The sequence below is a fragment of the Leuresthes tenuis genome, unplaced genomic scaffold, assembly GCF_036924035.1.
Source record: "Leuresthes tenuis unplaced genomic scaffold, fLeuTen1.0.hap1 SCAF_94, whole genome shotgun sequence".
Lineage (NCBI taxonomy): Eukaryota > Metazoa > Chordata > Actinopteri > Atheriniformes > Atherinopsidae > Leuresthes > Leuresthes tenuis.
The window spans coordinates 73614-91028 of NW_027325448.1; the positions used below are offsets into that span (position 1 = coordinate 73614).

Genomic DNA, 17415 nt, shown 5'->3' on the forward strand with positions numbered 1-17415 from the left:
GGTAGGTCGCAAATCCAGTTGTAGCATACTGGCCTCTATTTTGCAGAGGTCGGTCGGTTTGAACTTTTTTGCCAATGTGCGACGCAATTCAACCCCAGTCGGGCAGATTGTGCGCAGAAATCTCGCAACTCGTCAGCAAAATGGGGTCCAGAAATCTCTGGATCTGGTAAGCATTGTTATGCTTCCATGATGTCAGTCTCAGTCCAGGGTCGATAAACCAGTAATGGTCCAGTGGGAACTGCAACTTTAACCATAGGCATGGTTTGAATCTGGTTTTGTTTTTTCTCACGTTTAGATCTCTGAAGTCCAGATTGTGGGTAAAGGATTTTTGTCACTTGCGTTAAAAGTTCTTGGGCAGGTACGCTGGAGAACCAAACGTCTTCCTTTTCCACATCATCAGACCTATGTAACTGATGTTGTGAGAATGATGGAATTTCTTCCCGAGGGAGGATGGAAGAAGTCCCTTCTTCCCGAGAGCCAGAGGCTTGTGGCAGGGCTGGCTGTTGTTGTTGCAGGGCAGGAGTCCAGGTCTGGATCCGGCACAGCTAATACTAAATTATTATCATCATTCCGTCATGGCATTTGTTTAACATTTTCCTTTCTTTCTCTTAATACACTTTATTTTTTCCAAAATTCTATACCTTTCTTACTTCTTATTTAAACTTAATTTTCTTTTTTTTTGCTTCATCTCTTTCTCATATTTGCAAAACTTTTCTTCTAATTTTCTTATTTCTAACATACTAAAAGAACCTTCTGGTGGAAAACCTCTGGACCATATGTCTTTTTCATTTCATCATGCTTAGGTCCCCCGGTAGGGTCAAAAGTCTGAGACCTACTGTTTCCCATTCTCAGACTTGGAATGGGGAAATATATTCCTTCACTCAAAGGACGTCTCCAATGAGGACCTTAATCTGTACTCACACTTCTTCGGAGTACTTCACACTTCTTCGGACTGCTTCAAAAGTTTCACTTACCCATGAAATCTCTGTCTCACTGATGACACAACCGGGAAACACTCTTTTATTCAAATAAAAACTAAAAAGCAGTCCTATCGTCTCAGACTATCATATTTCAAAAATGATCCCAGCGCTGGTATTCAAGAAAAGGACCTGCCAGTCCTCTCTCTCAGAAAAGGCCTTGGAGGTATGAGGCTGGAACAGCTACTTCAGTCCAGGCTGGCCATGCACTGCGATCCGGTCCAGAGACACCAGTCGAGGGATCCTGTTTGTGACGCCAAAATTGTGGTGGAAATTTAGTAACGCACAGAGTCAGTTATTTTCTTCTGAGGAGATAAGAGGCTTTAATAATAATATCTTGAAAGAGAGAACAACACAGTACAGAATACAGAGTTGCTCTGACCACTGAAGCAAAAACACACAGTTATATTGCCCGCTCATCACGTCATCTGTCTTTGGTTGATAGTTGATTGTTCTTCTAACTTTCCTCCCCAACCATTAGTTTAGGTTACCCAAAAGGAGTGTATTGCTCCATCACAAGTATGCTTCTTTCACATACAGGGTAATATGAAGAATTTTATGCCTGAAACCTATTTAGACATGCAAAAATATGAAGGACAAAGCAGTTTTAACTTGGTTTGAGTGAAGGAATTCATTTTATATCAAAATCCGGAATTGTGCATTATGGCAGCAGAATTGTAGTCTGAATACCTTTATGCCAAACAGATTTGCTTTGCCAAGGGAAGTTTTATAAATGTTTATTGTTTATGTTTACAATATATAAACTAGCAGAATAATTAATTCATCCTCCTTGTCCCTCCCACCCCAGAGAGGGCAGCCAGAGACTGGCTGCAATAGGCATCCCCGCTACCTGGGACCCAACACAGGGCAGGAGGGCCTGATGTCCACCAGGCTCGGGGCCTGCAGTCACCATATTCCGGGAGCTACTGTACCCCCAGAAGGAACCCATCCCGCCCCACCCCACTCAACCCAACCCCACCCCGGAGGACCTCTACAAAAACAAACAAACAACAACAAAAATCAAACAAACAAACAAACAAATCACCCGGTTACACCAGTCGCAGCAGCCCGGGCCTGAGACCCACCATCACCCAGGCCCCCCCAGGCCCCCCCCAACTGGGGAAAAGCACACCCCCATACAGACCCCCTCCTCCTCACCGCACGCCCCAACACCCTAAAAAAAACAACCACCTGCGGACACCATGGAGTTCCCAGAGCAACAAGGCCGGCACCAGGACCTGCACCAACCCACGCATACTGTGGCATGTCCAGGGCAACCCAGACCCCCCAGGCACAGGCAGGGCCCCGCCCCGGGCGCAAGGCAACGGCAAGCCACCAGGTCCAGGCCCAGCTCCACCACCCACGCCAGAGCGGCCCGGTCACCCGGTACAGAGCCAGCAGCCACCACCCCAAGGCCCCTAAGGGACCCCGCCCCACACCGCAAGACAGCCCCACCCGCAAGCCCCCAAAACTGCCCTCCAAGCCCGACACACAGTCCCCCCCAGCAATGACCAACCCGGTCCCCACGACCCGAGAGACCACCAGACGCCCGAAGCCACACAGCCCCCCCCAGCACACACCCAACCGCCCAGAGCGATTTCTAAACTGGTTAATACACAGATTGTTCTTCGCTTTCCAGTTCATGAGAATAGTTTTCTTTGCTATACATAACACTGTGAGGATCATGTGTGCTAAGCTAAATTCCACGTTGATGTTGTCTAAGTCACCCAGTATGCACAGTGTGGGGCATGCAGGAATGCTACACTTTAGCCATGTTGACAGGTCCGCACAGACTTCAAGCCAGAACTTCTGGACAGGCGCACAAAACCACAAAGGGTGTGCATAATCATCAGGTGTGTTATCTGTGCAATGTGAGCAGATGTTTGAGTGTGTTAGACCCATCCTGAACATCCTTTGTCCTGTATAGTGTGTTCTATGAAGAATTTTGTATTGTATGAGCTGTAAATTAGGATTTTGAGTCATTCTGAAGGTGTTCAAACATATTTGTGGCCAGAAGCTATGACTAGAACTGATGGATAAATCTGCCTCCCATTTTGAGGACGGTAGAGACATTGTGTAATCTATCTTAGACAATAATTTATATATTTTTGATAGTAGTTTTGGGGTGCAGATGCTTAGAAATTCTGCTACCCTAATCGGGAGTTGTAAGTCTGGTTGGTGGAGGATATATTTCTTTGTTATTATAGACTTAAGTTGTTGATATTCTAGGAATTTATTGCTGCCTATCTCATGTTGTGATATGAGCTCATCAAATGAAATAAAATGTCCATTTTGGATTATATGTTCCAGATGTTTGATTCCTTTGATCTTCCATAGAGTAAAGTTTAGCATTTTTTTGTTTTGCAGGATGTCAGGATTGTTCCAGATGGGTGTAAGCTTACACGGGACAAGTGAAGACTTTGTTATTTTAAGAAATTCCCACCAGGCTGTCAGAGAGGTGCTGATGTTAATGCTTTTGAAACATTTGTGATTTTTTACGTTTTGACTAATAAGTGGCAGGTCAGAGATTTCCAGATTATCACACAATGCTTGTTCTATATTTATCCATGTTCATCTATTGGGCTAGGTTTAAACCATTTTGATATATACCGTAACCTATTGGCTAAGGAATAGTGCTGAAAATTAGGTAAATCTAATCCACCACTGTCCTTGGTCTTCTGTAGGGTTTTTAAACTAATACGTGGTGGTTTGTTTTTCCACAGAAATTTGGAGATGCATGAATCTAGTGACTTAAACCAAGTAGCAGGTTGGTTTTATGGGGATCATTGAGAACAAATAGTTAACTTTTGGTAGTATCATCATTTTAATGGTTGTAACACTCCCCATAAGTGATATAGGTAAGGACTTCCAACGAGAGAGATTGTCCTCTACTGTCTTTAATAATTGCACATAAATTAGCTTTGTTAGCTCTGAGAGCCTGGAGGAAATGTTTATGCCTAAATATCTAATATTTCCTGACTGTAAAGTGATCGCAGGTATATTCTGGACCCTACAGTTAATGAGCAGAACTGTGGTCTTAGACCAATTGATAGAGTAGTCAAAAAGTGCTGAGAATTTATTTATGAGTGTGATCGTGTGAGTGAGAGACGTCTGTGAGTTCTGAAGGAAAAGTAATACATCATCAGCATAAAGACTTATTTTATGCTCAATATTTTGGGGTTGGATGTCTTTAATATTTCTATCTTGTCTGATAGCAGCTGCTAAAGGTTTGATGAAAATAGCAAAAAGTGAGGGAGAAAGTGAGCAACCCTGTCTTGTACTTCTCTGCAGACTGAAGCTTGGAGAAGTTTGATCATTTGTCCTGACACTTGCATTTGGGGAGTCAGTTATTTTCTTCTGAGGAGATAAGAGGCTTTAATAATAATATCTTGCAAGAGAGAACAACACAGTACAGAATACAGAGTTGCTCTGACCACTGAAGCAAAAACACACAGTTATATTGCCCGCTCATCACGTCATCTGTTTTTGGGTATAATTGATTGTTCTTCTAACTTTCCTCCCCAACCATCAGTTGAGGTTACCCAGACACACTCGTAAATACCAGCCTAACCCTGTCCCCCCTAAAGTGCACCTATCTCATTATAACAAGCCCACCATTGTAAAGAGGAATTTAAGAAAACAGGGCAGGGTGGTACCTTGCAGCTCGGTCATTTGCAGGTGATACACAGTAACACTCAATACAATGCATATAAGAATTATTTTCCATTACATTCCTCCCTTTTGATTATAATAATACCATTATATTAATCAACCCAAAAGAAACAAGGAAAATAATAACTTTATCTGTAAAACATCAGCCTGCATTTGCACACAACGTGAGTTTAAAATAAAGGCATCATAGTAATAAAGAGTCCAATGATAAACAATCAAAACATGAACAATTAAACATGATTATCTTCATCCCTCTCTAAGTCAGCGTCACTAGAGGAAAGATTTTGAAAGCAAGAAAGTTATTTGAGTCATTTGGTCTTTTTCACACTGTTGTTTAGATGGACTACATAAAAGGATGTCATCCACATACTGCAAAAGAGCAGAGCCTGTGGTTGATTGAAGTTAATCCAGACTAGCTTTGAGGGCAGCATTGTAAATAGTGGGACTTTCACAGTACCCCTGGCATAACCGGGTAAAAGTCCAAGATCTCCCTTCAAACTAAAAAGCAAACCAAAATGGGCTATCAGGGTGCACTGACGACAAGTCAACCACTGAGAAAAACAGTGCATCTGATGTAATTTGAGACAAAATAGTGTGTGGGTTGGGCACAGTAGGAGCATGTGGCTGAACTGCAGCATTCACTGCTTGGAGGTCCTGTACAAAACGCCATTCATCTGGCTGGCCAGCATCTTTAATCTTTTTAACAGGAAACAATGGAGTAAGCACAGGTGAATTTTCAAAAGGAACAATAACGCCTGTTTTCTGAAAAGATTGAAAAACAGGTTTAATCCCTTTAATTGCTTCAGGCTTAAAAGGGTATTGTTTTTTACATGGACAAAAGTCTGATTTAGGGGTGACAATTACTGGTTCACAGCCTTTTATCAACCCCACATCATATTTGCTCTTAGCCCAAAGATCATTGGGCACTTCAGCCAACATGGGTATCGAAGACAAATCTGTTTCAGATAAAAAACATGCTTCAAAATGTGATTCTGTGGTAGGAATTAAGTCCACAGTTCTTTGACAATGCATTGTACTCAAAAATATTTTTTTGTATGCTGACAATCGTTCAGAAAACATCAAATTTGGATCAGCAGGTGAAACAGTCCACTCCATTTCTTTCTGACATGTAGCAACAAACTCTCCCACACCTTGTCACTGCCAGTGTGTACGTTTGGCCAAGGAAATGTGAGGGCGAGTACCACAAACATTAAAAAAATCGAAGTGCTCTGGAGTGAGCGACACAGCCAATAAAGTAGGCGCACATATTTTTTCACTTCTTCTCATTCTTCTTCATTGTCAGGCCCCAAAGAAATGTGTGATGTGCAGTGCAAATCAGTAGGTTGCATGAAATCAGAAAGGGGTGAAACTAACGCTTTTGCTTCTTCCACTAGTTGTTGTGAAAAAGGAGAGCTGGGAAGTTTCCACTCATAAGCATATGTAAGTGCCGATGAATCAAACTGCACTGCTGTGAAAACTTTGTCAGGCTGTAACATAACCTTAACACCCTCTGGTGTAGAAGTTAAAATAATGCCTAATTTACACATGAGATCACAGCCCATCAGGTTAATGGGACACAACTCTGATAACAAAAATGAGTGTTTGAAGGAGAGCTCATCGGGAGTGACAACACGCAATGGGCATTGTCATTTTCTCCTTCACAACCTGGCCTGATGCAGACATACAGTAAACGTGGTTTCCACTTAACTTTGGAGGACAATCAAACTCCCCTGACGTCACTACTGATGAACATAAGTTCCTATATTCTGAGAGAAATATCTTTGCTCTAGGACGGAAATAGCATGCAAAACTTTACTACGTGAATCACAGTCGGCAAGCGTTGCTTCACTACACAGAGCAGGAAAAATGTGTGAGTGTGTTTGTGCTATCACCCATTAGTGGAGGCTCCGCTGCCGTGTGACGTCCAGAACCTGCCTCCCACCCTCAGTCAGCCTTTTGCCCAATTTCATCACTTTTTAGCTGTGGACAGTCCTTCTTCCAGTGTCCAGTCTGGCCACAGTAAAAACAAATATTCGGATCATAGCTCTGGCGTGGCCCATTTTGACCTCCTCTCCCACACGTCCACGTCTTCGACTTCGGCCTCGTCCTCTGTTTACACCAACTGCGTAATACATGGTCATGGTTGCCAAATGCAGCTCCTTTTCACACTTGTCCCTTTTGGTTGTCTTACGCGTCTCAACTTGGTTCTGAGCATGGCGAGCATATCGGCGAACGTCAGCCAAACGAGGACCCTCACACCATCCCACGTAAATGTTCTTTACTTCAGTGGCGACATCTATATAATATTGTCTGGGTCCCGTTAAAACATGTATTTTTCCCATCTAATTCCTTGTTTGCTTTAAAACAAGTATTCCCCATTTTCTATCCCTTCAGTAGCCAACCAGTTTGTATGGAGTACACTGGAGCAACTTGACTGATCAGTAAAACACTGCTTTTGTTGTCACCGCAAGGCTTCCCCCGTCGGTTGTTTCACTGAGACACTACTGAGTAACTATAACTCAACACAGTTTATACACATAACATTCATATACATACTAACAAACAAACAAACAATAATTTATCGCAATTTTCTCATCTCTGTTTGAACGTACACCCAGGTAAATATTCCTGTAGTGTTCTCATACCGACTATGGACCCATTCATTGTTTAACTTCACTGTTTTGCAAATCCTAATTGAATATTACACATTGACATTGAACTTTACTGGATAAGCAGGTCTTCATTGCATTCAGCAGCCTATATGTGAGCATCTATGTGTAAGCTGTTCTTCTTTGCATTTATCAGCAGCAAGCAATTCTTCACTGCACATGCATATGTAAATAGTAAAACAATTCCAATGTGTTAGCGAAACCTTCTATATCACAGTGGTTTCTAAGATCTATTTTAAGTTCTTTGCCATCAGTGAGATGACATAGTTTACAAAGTGTGTCAAATTATCACTGAAGATCTTTTCAGGTATTTCAAATCTAGAAATGAGTTATTTTACGCGTGATTTTGCTACTGAGAGTGCATCTGCTTGTGCACATGGAAATATTTCAGACCATTTGGTAAAAACCTCTGTTGTCACTGAGCAGAATCGTTTCCCTTAACATTTATTTAGTTCAATGAAATCTACACAATAATGAAATAATGAAATCCAAACAAATATGTTGAAAAAGATACACTGGCTTAGGGAATTATCTTCGTTTTGGTCTTAGATTGCCCTGTGGAATGTATTTTGCACATATTTGACCTGCTAGACAAAACTTTATTAATTTATTTATTCTAAAAAAAAAATTCAATAATTAGTAAAACCATATGCTGTAAAAACCTGGTTCATTATTGCTTCCATCCCTCCTGTTGAGACATGACATGGTCCGTGGCTCAATACTGCAGCATATTTAAACAAATTCTTTGGCAGTATGGTTTTCCTTCCGGTCATTCATACGAGTCTATTGTAGATGGCAATTGAATAACATCTAATAATGCTAAAATATTTGTAGTTTATACATTTAGCTGTGGATGTCTACATACCTGTTTTTCCAATGCTGTGTTAACACATGTACAGTTGAGAAGGCATACTGACTGTCAGTGTAAACGTTAACAACCTTTTTGTTATTTAATTTACAAGCTTCAGTTAAAGCTACCAATTCGAGTAATTTTTTGGTAGTGGTTGTTTTAAGAAAACTTCAGTTTCTGTTACTACTGCAAATCCTGTAGCATTTGTGCCATCAGGGTTTTTTGCTTGACCTGTTGAATAAATATAGTTATTTCTGCATTTTCATAACGTATATCAGTTAAGTCTGGCCTGGGTAAAACACTGATGGTTATTTCTGACATGCAATCATGAGGCTTTCCATCTGTGGGGTAGGTAGCAGTGTGGATGGATTAAGTGTAGCACATCTCTCGACAACAAGGTGTGGCTGTGAAAGAAGAACTGTTATGTAGGAGAGATGTCTGGTAAAGATATTTTGTTAAGTAACCATATCACAGCCACTGCATGAGGTACCTTAAGTGTTAATGGGTGAAATAACACCATTATTGTTGATGCCTGCACTGCCAATGGCTTCTGGCCATTGATTCAAAAGTACGATCTCGTCCCTTTTTCCCCCTTTCAGTGGACACTGGCCCCTAATTACCGCAATTCAGCAGGGGGTCTTTCATTAGGAGTACTGGACTCCCCCGTGCACGGTTTCAGCTCCGACCCTGGAAAGCGGAAAAAACGTTGAGATCTGGTTTGAGAACCCAATTGTTGAGAAAAGTCTCTCAATGAGACTCAGAGTTGCTGGAGTCAGTTAATGCAAATGTTTAATCTTGCAGCAAGTTCAAGAATGTGTGTGTGAATGGGTGTATGTGTGCGAACGTGTGTGAGTTTGTGTATGTGAGAGTTTAATGAACCTGTTATCCACAGGCAGGTCTTAACTAGTATGGCACAGGTCCAGCCTGTCTCATCTTTTTTGGAAGGTCCAGCGCTCGGCCGTAACCCTTCTGTCTGTTTGGACTCTCACATACATTCGGTTAATCATAGAAAAACGAGAACAAAACTTTTTAGCCCCTTAAATTCATAAAACAGACATGGTGCAGTTATTTCCATTCTAGAAAATAAGAGTAATCACCACCATTCCTATAAATTCTGGATATTCTAACAATCTGAATCTTTTTTAAATGTTCGATGAAGCCCTTTGCTGTTCTGTTTAGAGACTCAGCTGATCATAAACCAAGTTTTGCTCTTGAACCAAGCTTCTAAACTCTTCACCTTTTTCATTTCTCAGTTAGTATTCACTTTAAAACTGATTAAAAGAAAAATTAAATGAATGCCTATCAACAAATGTGGGATCTAAACTCTAGTGCTTTCTCTAAAATAATTTCCTTTCTCAATTCAGAAATGTGTGTGTGTAAGTCACAACATCCGTGACACCAAAACGGCTTTCTTTTCTCTCTTTTCTCTACACTCTGCACTGTGAGCACACACACCAAATCAGAAAGGCTTTTTTCTCTCTTTTCTACATTATGGACTGTGGGGACACAAAACCGCTCTCTCTCTTTTTTTTTTTGATTGTGTGCCAGGGCGTTGTCTCACGTATTAGATTATGCTTAAGATACGAATGAGCAGTCAGAACAAAGCCTCAATACGGTGTTCCCGTGTTGTTTGTGGCTGCCTTGTCTTTTGCACAGATTAAAAGACAAGGCAGCCATCGAATAGGGCCTGATTGTTCCTACTTGGTCAGCCGAGGAGCAAGGGGGGGGAGCAAGCGTCTCAACCAAGCAAAGCTCACCATGGGGAAGGTGGCTATGCCAACTAGCCTGATGCCCTGCTCCTGCAGTGATGGATAATCATACACTGGTTTCTCTTCATAATGTACAAGTCTTTCGCCTTTTGCTAAAGACTTCCGTGGAGAGCAGCACTAATGAGTTGTTTCTATTTTTGGCAGGCTTTAACTTTGCGGGTGAAGATCTTTCTGTCTGTGCAAAAGAAATCTTGTTACTGTGCAGAGTGACTTCTCTGAGTAGAGTCGCCTTACTTGTTGCGACTGTGCCGATGTTCGAAGCTGGAGTGCAAAGTTGTTGCTTGAATGGTGCTCGCTGGAGCGTGTGGTAGTGTAAAGTTATACCATTTAAAAGGGCTGAAGAGTGCTCAGTGCAGCGGGTGGGCGGAGGTGCAAAGTGACACTATGGCCATAAAAAGAACACCGCTACAAGTGCGCATTGTGCCAGGAAGGGCCCTCGGACGTGAACCAGTGGACAGATATCGCTTCTCGGCCTTTTGGCTAAGATCAAGTGTAGTATCTGTTCTTAGCAGTTTAATATGTGATATGTCTATGCAAGGACTACATATTAAATGGATTTTTATCAATAGGAGTTGAAAAAGGAGCTTGCTCCGTTCACTCCAAGCATCGACCCGGTACTGCAGTGCCGCTGGGAACGGTGCGCTCTCCTCTGCTCTTGTGAAAAAGCAAACAGCGGTGCAGGATGGAAGTTTCTTTTAATATGCTGAGAAAAGAGAGTGAATGCAAAGCAGACTTTAACACGGCTCTGGGAGCGAGCCGAGTGCGGGCTAACCAGGAGAATTGCTTGAAAGAAACGCGACACCGAATGAGCGGTCAGAACAAAGCCTCAATACGGTGTTCCTGTGGTGTTTTTATAAAATGCGGTGTAAAAAAAGGTGTGAATGCCCCATAGAAAACTAAAAGGTGGAGCGGAAGTGTTTGGCTGCAAGAAGGTGTGAATGTCCGACTATATTTGGTGAAAAGCAGGTGAAGCAAGGTCTGAATGCCCAACCTTTCATCATCAAAAGCGAGATCAGAGGTTTTTGGCTGCAAGAAGGCCATAGTTTGCCAAAAGCGGGTAAGGTGCGAATGATCGGCTAAATATCAACAAAAGTGGGGGCGGAGGTCTTCGGATGCAAGTGGGTGTGAATATCCCACCCTACAAGTATGGTGGAGAGGAAGCTGTGAATGGCCGACCATAGTTTGCAAAAAGCGGGTGAGAAAAGGTGCGAATGTCCAACCATACATGATCAAAACAGGGAGCGGAGGTGTTTGGCTGCGACAAGGTGTGAATGTCCACCCATAATTAATGAAAAGCGGGCAACAAGTAGGTTCGAATGCCCAACCATACATCATCAAAAGCACGAGTGGATGTGTTCGGCTACAAGAAGGTTTGTATGTCCGAGCATAGTTTGTAAAAAGCGGGTAAGAAAAGGTTCGAATGCCCGAACATACACCATCAAAAGAGGGAGCGGAGGTGTTCCGCTGTAAGACGGTGTGAATGTCCGACCATAGTTGGTAAAAAGTGGGTATGAAAAGGTTCGAATGCCCAAATTCGGCTGCAAAAAACTGTGTTCGGCTGCAAAAAGGTGTGAATGTTCGACTAAATTTTGTAAAAAGCGGGTAAGACAAGGTGCGAATGCCTGACAATGTATGATCAAAAGCGGGAGCGGAGGTGTTCAGCTGCAAGAAGGTCTAAATGTCCATTTTTAATTAATAGAAAACATGAAAGAAAATTTTCGAAAATCAATCCGCACATGATCATAAGTGGGAGAGGAGGTGTTCAGCTGCAAGAAGGTGTGAATGTCCTACCATAATTGCTGAAAAATGTGTTAGAAACGGTAAGAATGCCGGACCATACATCATCAAAAGCTAAAGAGGTGGTGTTCGGCTGCAAGTAGGTGTGAATGTCTGACTAAAGTTCAAATATATTAACAAAAGCGGGAGGAGAGGTCTTCGGATGAGTGGTCGAGAATTTCCAACCATAATCTATAAAATGCGGTGAAAAAAAAAGGTGTGATAGATACCTAAAAGGTGGAGCGGAAGTGTTCGGCTGCAAGAAGGTGTGAATGTTATATATATAGTTGGTGAAAAGCAGGAAAAGCAAGGTCTGAATTCCCAATCTTACATAATCAAAAGCGAGATCAGAGGTTTTTGGCGGCAAGAAAACGGGTAAGGTGTGAATGACCGACTAAATATCAACAAAAGTGGGGGCGGAGGTCTTCGGATGCAAGTGGGTGTGAATATCCCACCATACAAGTATGGTGGAGAGGAAGCTGTGAATGGCCGACCATAGTTTGCAAAAAGTGGGTGAGAAAAGGTGCGAATGTCCAACCATACATGATCAAAACAGGGAGCGGAGGTGTTTGGCTGCGACAAGGTGTGAATATCCACCCATAATTAATGAAAAGCGGGCAACAAGTAGGTTCGAATGCCCAACCATACATCAACAAAAGCAGGAGTGGATGTGTTTGGCTACAAGAAGGTTTGAATGTCCGAGCATAGTTTGTAAAAAGCGGGTAAGAAAAGGTGCGAATGCCTGAACATACACCATCAAAAGAGGGAGCGGAGGTGTTCCGCTGAAAGACGGTGTGAATGTCCGAACATAGTTGGTAAAAAGCGGGTAAGAAAAGGTTCGAATGCCCGAATATATACCATCAAAAGCGGAAGCGGAGGTGTTCGGCTGTAAGAAGTTGTGAACGTCCGACCAAAGTTTGTAAAAAGCAGTTAAGAAAAGGTTCGAATATCCAACCAAACATAATCAAAAGTGGGAGCAGAGCTGTTCGACTGCAAGTAGGTGTGAATGTCCACCCATAAATCCTGAAAAATGGGTAAGAAAAGGTGCGAATGCCCAACCATACATCATCAAAAGAAGAAGTGGATGTGTTCTGCTACAAGAAGGTTTGAATGTCCGACCATAGTTTGTAAAAAGTTGGTAAGAAAAAGTTCGAATGCCCGAACATACACCATCAAAAGAGGGAGCGGAGGTGTTCCGCTGTAAGATGCTGCGAATGTCCGACCATAGTTGGTAAAAAGCGGGTAAGAAAAGGTTACAAAACCCGACTGTACACAATCAATAGCGGAAGCGGAGTTGTTCGGCTACAAGAAGGTGTGAAAGTCCACCAATAATTACTGAAAAATGCGTAAGAAAAGGTGTGAATGCCCAACTATACATCATCAAAAGCAGAAGTGGATGTGTTCGGCCACAAGAACGTTTGAATGTCCGACCATAGTTTGTAAAAGGCAGGTAAGAAAAGGTTCGAATGCCTGTACATACACAATCAAAAGAGGGAGCGGAGGTGTTTCGCTGCAAGAAGGTGTGAATGTCCGAGCATAGTTTGTAAAAAGTGGGTAAGAAAAGGTTCGAATGCCAGAACATACACCATCAAAAGAGGGAGCGGAGGTGTTCCGCTGTAAGAAGGTGTGAATGTCCGACCATAGTTGGTAAAAAGCGGGTAAGAAAAGGTTCGAATGCCAAAATATACACCATCAAAAGCGGAAGCCGAGGTGTTCGGCTGCAAGTAGGTGTGAATGTCAGATCATAATTTGCAAAAAGCTGATGAGAAAGGTGTGAATGACCGACAATAATTGCTGAAAAATGTGTTAGAAAAGGTAAGAATGCCGGACCATTCATCATCAAAAGCGGAAGAAGAGGTGTTCGGCTGCAAGAAGCTGTGAATGTCCAGCCATAATTACTCAAAAACGGGTACGAAAAGGTAGTTTTGCCAGACCATAAATGATCAAAAAAGGGAGCGGAGGTTTTCCGCTGTAAGAAGGTGTGAATATCCGACCATAATTGGTAAAAAGCGGGTAAGAAAAGGTGCGAATGCCCGACAATGTATGATCAAAAGAGGGAACGGAGGTTTTCGGCTGCAAGAAGGTCTAAATGTCCAACCATAATTTGTAAAAACCGGGTAAGAAAAGGCTCGGAAGCCCAACTATACACCATCAAAAGCGGGAGCGGAGGTGTTCAGCTGCAAGAAGGTCTGAATGTCCATCAATAATTGCTAGAAAACATGAAAAAAAAAATTCGAATATCCAACCGCACATGATCATAAGTGGGAGAGGAGGTGTTCAGCTGCAAGAAGGTGTGAATGTCCACCCATAATTCCTCAAAAATGGGTAAAAAAAAAGGTGCGAATGCCCAACCATACATCATCAAAAGCAGGACTGGATGTGTTTTAGGCTACAAGAAGGTTTGAATGTCCGAGCATAGTTTGTAAAAAGCGGGTAAGAAAAGGTTCGAATGCCCGAACATACACCATCAAAAGAGGGAGCGGAGGTGTTCCGCCATAAGAAGGTGTGAATGTCCGACCGTAGTTGGTTAAAATACCCGACTGTACACAATCAATAGCGGGAGCGAATGTGTTCGGCTACAAGAAGGTGTGAATGGCCGACCATTTTTTGTAAATAGCGGGTAAGAAAAGGTGCGAATGCCCGACAATACACCATCAAAAGCGGGAGCAGAGGGGTTCAGCTGCAAGAAGGTCTGAATTTCCAACCATAATTTGTAAAAACCGGGGAAGAAAAGGCTCGAAAGCCCGACTATACACCATCAAAAGCGGGAGCAGAGGGGTTCAGCTGCAAGAAGCTCTGAATGTCCATCAATAATTGCTAGAAAACATGAAAGAAAATTTTCGAATATCCAACCGCACATGATCATAAGTGGGAGAGGAGGTGTTCAGCTGCAAGAAGGTGTGAATGTCCACCCATAATTCCTGAAAAATGGGTAAAAAAAGGTGCGAATGCCCAACCATACATCATCAAAAGCATGTGTGAATGTCAGATCATAATTTGCAAAAACCTGATTGTGTGCAGCTGAACACCTCTGCTCCCGCTTTTGATGGTGTATAGTCGGGCTTTCGAGGCTTTTCTTCAACGGTGTTTACAAATTATGGTTGGAAATTCAGACCTTGCAGCCGAACACCTCCGCTCCCTCTTTTGATCATACATTGTCGGGCATTCGCACCTTGTCTTACCCGCGTTTTACAAACCATGGTCGGACTTTCACACCTTCTTGTAGCTGAACAACTCCGCTCCCGCTATTGATTGTGTACAGTCGGGTATTTTAACCTTTTCTTACCCGCTTTTTACCAATTATGGTCGGACATTCACACCGTCTTACAGCGGAACACCTCCGCTCCCTCTTTTGATGGTGTATGTTCGGGCATTCGAACTTTTTCTTACCCACTTTTTACAAACTATGGTCGGACATTCAAACCTTCTTGTAGCAGAACACATCCACTTCTTCTTTTGATGATGTATGGTTGGGCATTCGCACCTTTTCTTACCCATTTTTCAGGAATTATGGCTGGACATTCACACCTACTTGCAGTCGAACAGCTCTGCTCCCACTTTTTATTATGTTTGGTTGGATATTCGAACCTTTTCTTAACTGCTTTTTACAAACTTTGGTCGGACGTTCACAACTTCTTACAGCCGAACACCTCCGCTTCCGCTTTTGATGGTATATAATCGGGCATTCGAACCTTTTCTTACCCGCTTTTTACCAACTATGGTCGGACATTCACACCGTCTTTCAGCGGAACACCTCCGCTCCCTCTTTTGATGGTGTATGTTCGGGCATTCGCACCTTTTCTTACCCGCTTTTTACAAACTATGGTCGTACATTCAAACCTTCTTGTAGCCGAAAACCTCCACTCCCTCTTTTGATCATACTTTGTCGGGCATTCGCACCTTTTCTTACCCGCTTTTTACAAACTATGCTCGGACATTCAAACCTTCTTGTAGCCAAACACATCCACTCCTGCTTTTGTTGATGTATGGTTGGGCATTCGAACCTACTTGTTGCCCGCTTTTCATTAATTATGGGTGGACATTCACACCTTGTCGCAGCCAAACACCTCCGCTCCCTGTTTTGATCATGTATGGTTGGACATTCGCACCTTTTCTCACCCGCTTTTTGCAAACTATGGTCGGCCATTCACAGCTTCCTCTCCACCATACTTGTATGGTGGGATATTCACACCCACTTGCATCCGAAGACCTCCGCCCCCACTTTTGTTGATATTTAGTCGATCATTCACACCTTACCCGTTTTCTTGCCGCCAAACACCTCTGATCTCGCTTTTGATGATGTAAGATTGGGCATTCAGACCTTGCTTTTCCTGCTTTTCACCAACTATATATATAACATTCACACCTTCTTGCAGCCGAACACTTCCGCTCCACCTTTTAGGTATCTATCACACCTTTTTTTTCACCGCATTTTATAGATTATGGTTGGAAATTCTCAACCACTCATCCGAAGACCTCTCCTCCCGCTTTTGTTAATATATTTGAACTTTACTCAGACATTCACACCTACTTGCAGCCGAACACCACCTCTCTAGCTTTTGATGATGTATATTCCGGCATTCTTACCGTTTCTAACACATTTTTCAGCAATTATGGTAGGACATTCACACCTTCTTGCAGCTGAACACCTCCTCTCCCACTTATGATCATGTGCGGATTGATTTTCGAAAATTTTCTTTCATGTTTTCTATTAATTAAAAATGGACATTTAGACCTTCTTGCAGCTGAACACCTCCGCTCCCGCTTTTGATCATAGATTGTCAGGCATTCGCACCTTGTCTTACCCGCTTTTTACAAAATTTAGTCGAACATTCACACCTTTTTGCAGCCGAATTTGGGCATTCGAACCTTTTCATACCCACTTTTTACCAACTATGGTCGGACATTCACACCGTCTTACAGCGGAACACCTCCGCTCCCTCTTTTGATGGTGTATGTTCGGGCATTCGAACCTTTTCTTACCCGCTTTTTACAAACTATGCTCGGACATTCAAACCTTCTTGTAGCCGAACACATCCACTCCTGCTTTTGATGATGTATGGTTGGGCATTCGAACCTACTTGTTGCCCGCTTTTCATTAATTATGGGTGGACATTCACACCTTGTCGCAGCCAAACACCTCCGCTCCCTGTTTTGATCATGTATGGTTGGACATTCGCACCTTTTCTCACCCGCTTTTTGCAAACTATGGTCGGCCATTCACAGCTTCCTCTCCACCATACTTGTATGGTGGGATATTCACACCCACTTGCATCCGAAGACCTCCGCCCCCACTTTTGTTGATATTTAGCCGATCATTCGCACCTTACCCGCTTTTGGCAAACTATGGCCTTCTTGCAGCCAAAAACCTCTGATCTCGCTTTTGATGATGTAAGGTTGGGCATTCAGACCTTGCTTCACCTGCTTTTCACCAAATATAGTCGGACATTCACACCTTCTTGCAGCCGAACACTTCCGCTCAACCTTTTAGTTTTCTATGGGGCATTCACACCTTTTTTTACACCGCATTTTATAAAAACACCACAGGAACACCGTATTGAGGCTTTGTTCTGACCGCTCATTCGGTGTCGCGTTTCTTTCAAGCAATTCTCCTGGTTAGCCCGCACTCGGCTCGGTCCCAGAGCCGTGTTAAAGTCTGCTTCGCATTCACTCTCTTTTCTCAGCAGATTAAAGAAACTTCC

The 17415-nt window shown here is 42.8% G+C and overlaps 2 non-coding genes across 2 annotated transcripts; both read left to right on the forward strand.

Annotated features, from left to right (window-relative positions):
• The first annotated feature begins 9985 nt into the window (after positions 1–9985).
• Positions 9986–10099, forward strand: LOC140286441 (U5 spliceosomal RNA). The gene has a single exon (XR_011911249.1). It is a non-coding gene; the product is annotated as a U5 spliceosomal RNA (small nuclear RNA).
• A 298-nt stretch (positions 10100–10397) lies between these two features.
• LOC140286447 (U2 spliceosomal RNA) lies at positions 10398–10585 on the forward strand. The gene has a single exon (XR_011911254.1). It is a non-coding gene; the product is annotated as a U2 spliceosomal RNA (small nuclear RNA).
• The last annotated feature ends 6830 nt before the right edge of the window (positions 10586–17415 follow it).